Source organism: Brachycentrus maculatus, unplaced genomic scaffold, assembly GCF_059751285.1.
Source record: "Brachycentrus maculatus isolate JH-2025_06_01 unplaced genomic scaffold, ASM5975128v1 h1tg000699l, whole genome shotgun sequence".
NCBI classification, from domain to species: Eukaryota; Metazoa; Arthropoda; class Insecta; order Trichoptera; family Brachycentridae; genus Brachycentrus; species Brachycentrus maculatus.
The window spans coordinates 21,983-28,401 of NW_028281431.1; the positions used below are offsets into that span (position 1 = coordinate 21,983).

Genomic DNA, 6,419 nt, shown 5'->3' on the forward strand with positions numbered 1-6,419 from the left:
AAAAGGAAAGTATTTTAGAGCTATCTCAAAAACTTAATCAAAAAATAGTTGAACTTTAAGGTATAACTCTTTCATCAGCTACTTTAATCAACAAATTAAAGATATTTGAGGACAATTCTGATTTAATGGCAAATAAGCTAAAATAAGCAGATATTGAGTTCAATAGTTTATCGATTAAATATTCTGAGTTGAACTCGATTTACAAGGATTCATTGAAGATTATTGAAAATTTGAAAAAAAGGAATTTAAAGAATAGCGATAAACAACCTTAAGATAGCAGCAGTCTTGATATAGAGACTTTTGGAGAAATTGACAGTAAAAAAAGAAATCATATTCAAAAGTACTTTCGAGTGAAAAATAAAAATTAGGGGTCCATCGATGAAAATTTATAAAAATTAGTGTCAAGCATAAAAGATATCCACGAAAAAAGTAATGAAAATACTGAAGAAATTGCTAATGACGCAATCTTAGACTAAAATTAATAACTTTTGCAATAACAAAGTTTAAATTTGGCTCAGGGTAAAAGACGTACTGCAGCCCATATGCTACGAAAAAACACAAAGATTATGTTCAAGTAGCCTTCCAAACGTCATATCTCGATTTAATATTAAAAAATTGGCGACGATATTGTCTAAAGTAACCCAACAAAAAATTATCAAGATGAAAACGCAAATGAAAATGAAAGTAACATTGACAACAAATAGGATAAATTCCAAAAGTAAAAAAATAAAAGTTCCGAATAAATTAATCAAGATACAGTTTTTGAGAATTAAAACTAACAGAGAAGTGAAGCAATGCCATCGCTTTGGTAAATCGAGCCCAAACTAAACTATTAAGAAATGATTCTTAATGCAATTTTCAATAAAAAGGGCTAACCAAAAAAAGTAATGATGTCAGCAGCAAGATCTTTCAAAAGTCTGCAATCAAAGCATAGCATTAAAAAATAATCGATCGATTCCAATGCTGTTCTTGAAGGATCAATTTAAATTTAAGAACCGAAAGATATGGAAAAAATATATAATATAAATATTGCAATCCCTTAATAGTTAGTCAAGAAAAATGATAGTTCAGATTTAATGCAAAATCGTGATAAATAAAAGAAAGTGTAAACTCTGAAAAAAAATGAGCCTAGGCTAAAAAAAACCCAACAAAAAAACCATCAAATAAACCTAAGTAAAATCCATGAATCTGAAAAGATAAAGGATTCATTTGAAATTCTCTAATAAAATAGAAAAAGAAACCATCAAACAAAAAGTCATTATGCAAAACATTAACACAATAATCAAGATTCGAATTAATTAAGTTCAAAGAAATATAATTATAATGCAGAAAACAAAATAAACTAATTCAAAGTAGCGAGAAATTTATCAAAAGGTTAGGGAAATAGTGATATAAATTCTTCATTTAAAAAAAAAAAAATTCGAAAATAAATAAATTCTCACCCCATAGATTAAGTAAGTGAATAGAATGCGAAGTTAGTTCTATATAAGAGTCTGAATTAAGAAACGACAAAAGCTTTAGATTGCTAACAATTCAAAACTAAACTAAACGACTTTATTACAGCTCTTGAAAACTAATATAAAAATAATGATAAAACACATTAGTATAATGCAAGCAGAAGAGCTAAGAGCAATCTGAGTGTGTATTCTCTTGGCTTATGCAAGAACAATGGCAAAAGTATCGAATGTTTGAAGCCAGGTCTCTAATTAAAAATTGCATTATAAAAAATAAAAAAGAGGCGTGGGACTTTTCATCATTAATCAGCATTAAAATTAAATACAGAACTTAGCAAATACTAAAAAATAGCTGGTCTGCATAATTTTACTGTGACTCATACTCCTTTAAATATCTCTCGAGCAAATAATAGTGTTGATTAAACTCTGGGCTCATAATGCCAACTACAGAAGAAAAGTATATCAATTTTTCCAGGAATCATAAACTCTGATAAAAATAAACACAAATTCAAAGAAATTATGAACCTATTCTAAGGCATTTATAAAAACTATGCGTAAAAATATGAAAAAATCATAAAAAATGGCGTATTTAATTTCAACACAAATGAAATTCTGACAAAACATTAGAAATTATTTTTAAGAACCACAATGATCTTCTTCGCAAAAGTGCATGTTGACGATTAAGACTATTACCAACACCTTAAACGTATCATAGAGCAGCCATTTATAAATTAATCTCGAAAAGCAGGCTAAATTACGATATAAACATAAAATCAAGCTCACCTCAAATAATCAACAGTATAGTAGTCTCGTGCAACATCAATATATATGAGTCAATGTGAAAAATCGAAGATCGAAGGAAATAATTAAAATATAAACAGAAACATGGATTAAAATATGAATAAAAAGGGAGGATACTCATTCGACAATATAATGAAGTTTATTATATTTGTCCATCGGAAGTGTGAGAGGAATAATGGCAATGGAAATGGTCAAGGCAAAGACAATAACAATGGGAAAAGTGGAAGAATTTGTCAGCATTTACTTTTTTTCCTGAAAAAACTGAAAGAAGTTTTAGAGATCTTCCATTAAATAAATTGAATTCGTACGATCGATCCTTCATTAATAAATGACTGTTTTCCCCTCAAATCCTATATTACTAATTATATTACATTAAATTTGAGCCAACAGTCCATCATTATATATGCATACTGTCAGATAAATGAAATATCTTCCTTTATAAGTTAGTTGTAATTTCTAAGCATAAGAATTGTCTCATGATTGAAATATGTTCCTTTTATTTAAGCTATTTCCTATTTGTGCTTTGGGTCAGTTATACTCATTTTCACCCTATCACTACCCCTAACACTCCCATTGATACTCGCACTAACATCCTTATAAATACTCCCACAAATACTCATTAGATATAATCCAATCCGCATAATATAACTCGAAATAACTATATTAATTGATGATTTTCTTTTGTTTAGTTCTTGAATGCATGCATTCTGCGTGACTCTTACTCATACAAACAGCATAGTCGCAGAGTCACATAGTAACAATAACTTTATTCGGAGTACTTGCAAGAGACGTCCAACTTCAAACGTGCCGCATCTACGACAGAAGTATATTTAGTTAATAATAAGCGCGAGTCTCAACTGCATCAGAATCTGATGGTGATTTGAGCTCGGCATCCTCTAATAGAATATTTCACAGAATATGTCTATCATCAACCGGCCTTGTTTTGAAAGATCTTCTTCTCTTCTGCGGTGACTTCGTGGGAGAAATCTCTGATGGCCACCGATGAGCATTTTCTCTTCTTGGTGACATTTTTGTTCTTGTCGTACTTGCAGATGCCTAAGTACTCTCCGAGAGTCTCTCCTTCTTCGATCTCAATGATTGGGATTTTGTTCCTGGCTGCGAGTCCCTTGACAAGCTTAACATAATTGGCTTCAGTGCAGTTCTTGGCCAAGATGACATACTTGGCCTTGAGTTTTTCATCAGTTATTTCTAGGGCCTTGCAGACTTCATGAAGTCCCTTGGCGAGGAGAGAGTCATTGTTGCAGGTTTGGATGATTCTCTTAAGGGCAGCATCGTAGTCAATGGTGGGGATTTCAGTCATGGAGATTTATGGCTATAAAATATTAATTATAATATTCACATTAAAATAATCTATTTATTTATTGATTATTTATTGATTTATTGACTAATACTATAGTTAATTAATAGTTAATTAATACCATAATTAATTAATACATAGATATTTATTATCTATATTGTTTATATTGTATTTATTGCCGTATTGTTTTATTTATTCATTATTCATTACACCTGAACATCAAATAATATAGAAACTGCAAATAAGTAAGTCAGTTAAATTTCTTTCAAAATATTTAATCATTTTGTTCAAGAACTTTGTTGGTTGTTAAGGAGGCCTTTAGCTGCATTCAATAGGGTATCTACAGATAGTCCACCACCGTTGCTTGATCCAGCATCTGGGGTAGTCGTGTTGTTGTTGTTGTTGTTCAACAATCCTCCAATGAGTGATGTAGCGAAGCCTAAAAGCGCATTACCGCCGTTGCCTGCAGGCTTTGTTGTATTGGCTCCCTCTGCTGTGGTAGTTGCACCTTCTGCTCCTTTGTTGTCGCCCTCTTGATTGTTGTTGCCCTCTGCCTCATTGGTGTTCCCCTATTCTTGCTTCCCACCATTATTCTCTTCAGGTTTCGCATTACCCTTTGAAAATAGACTATCAAGGAACGATTCATGATTATCCTCCCTCAAATGCACAGCATCAGAAACAGCAGCCAAAGCAAACACTGACAATACTCCAATAAGTTTCATGTTTTTAAATTAATATAAGTATCTATAATTTTCATCATGGATTTATACTGTCTGCCATCAACAAACACAAACCACAACATTTAAATAACATAATCACATATATTTAACTCAATTTAAAAGCCAACCAAACAACAATTACTGAAAATATACAGTAAATTATGCAGCGATTTTGATAACGTTCCAAATTTAAATATATATGCTTAAAGTTGATTATGAATAATTAACCTACATTCATGTTAATAGCAAATATCATAAGTAAATAAGTTTATAAATGTATAAGTGCATAAGGAAGAGCACCAATATAGAAATAATAAATAAAAGTGTGTTTATAATTGGGAGCCGGTTCTTTAATGTTTGTTTGTTTGTTTATGGTGCGGATGAAGTGAGGAAATTTGTTGTAGTTTGCTTATGTATTTATGGATTAAATTTAACCTGTATTCGAGAATAAGTAGATAGAAATAAGAGAATAGGAGGACAAATGTATGGGGTTGTTAATTATGGAAATGTTTATATCAGAGATATTGCTATAGATTACAAATGTAAATATAGATATAAGTATAAACATCTAAGAGTTGGATAGAGCCATGTTTCCTATAAATGAAGAAACTAAAAAAGCAACTGCACTGTTGACAGACAGACTTTCCTTATATAAATTACAAGCTTTGAGAATGATTTTATATTCATTTATTAATTCAAAAAATACATACATACAGATCATACTATCAATCACATTACTATCACATCACATTAATCAATCAATCACAGAATAGTAATAAATTTAGCACAATAACCCATGACCGAAATCTTCTCAATCCCAACAAAAAACAAGAACCCCCAAAATTAATGGCAATACGTCCTCTTCCAATTACAAGTAATACTCGCCAACCCCAACATATAAATACTCAAACTAATCAAATACCCCTCTCCATAATCCACACCTTAAACAGATACAATCAAAATTGATGTAGCACTCTAAGTCACATCTAAATCCTAACTCGAAATTAATACCATTAAGTTTGTTAACCCTGCATCTGCAATCTTTAATGCAGGACATATCAATATCAACCAACCCAATAGTAATACAAACATAAGCCAACATAATATGGCGAATAAACAACAACAATCTCGCAAAATGCTGTTATTCAAAATATCAGTTGGGAGTATCCTACCTATCCACAAAACAGGAGCACATTAACTTGCACAAATCACATAATTTCCCGAAGGAATCGATACAGTCTATCTCTCAGAACCCAAAGATTAATTAAATATCTACCCACACAAATACAAAGTAAAAAACAATAACCAATGCATATTATAATATGAAGTCGATTACCAACTCCTCAACGAAAATCAAAGCAATATCCATAAATGGAATCCTGATAGCATATACTGTGATACTTGTTAAATAGAGAAGGCTTGTTTTTATTGCCCCGATGATCGTGAATTATACTGTTTGGTCTGCTATAACGAAAATCATCAAAGCCATCAGAAGAGCCTACATCGCAAATAGAAACTAACTCCTTATAACTCATGCACATACTGTGAAGAACATAAGACAAATAGATACTCACATTATTGTTTTAATTGTAAGGAAGTTAAATGTGTTGGATGTATTAACAGCTCATAAAAACATAGTAAGAATTAACATGAAGTATACTTATTGACTTAGTTATTGGCAGCTTTGAAGGAGAAGTAAGTTAGTTTTTAGAAGGAGGTTACTGAGAAGTTGAAGAGTTTGTTAAGCAAATCGGAAAGGAAGATAAGTAAATGCTAACAAAAATATTAGATTATGCGGAGAGATTTAGAGGATTAGTTTGCTATTAAGCTGCAGAAGCTGAGGCAGGGGTATAATGAATAACTGAATAAACACATTTCTATGCATTGTGAACTGCGAAGGAAATTGGATAAGTATTTATGGGTTGAGAGTTTTATGGGATACTCTTATAAGTTTATGAGAGCGCAGGAGGGGTTGGCAATGAAAGAAGAGTATGCGAAGTTTTTGGAAAATTCTGTCAAAAGGGAGTATTTGGTCAGAATCGAAAGAGAAATTGATGCAGGAGAATATTGAGTGCATCTTATCAAGCATTGGATAATATCTATATATTGTATGCATTATCATATTAT

General features: G+C 31.3%; 1 pseudogene; it reads right to left on the bottom strand.

Annotated features, from left to right (window-relative positions):
* Positions 1-3,183: 3,183 nt before the first annotated feature.
* Positions 3,184-3,576, bottom strand: LOC148300526 (small ribosomal subunit protein eS12 pseudogene; annotated as a pseudogene).
* Positions 3,577-6,419: the final 2,843 nt, after the last annotated feature.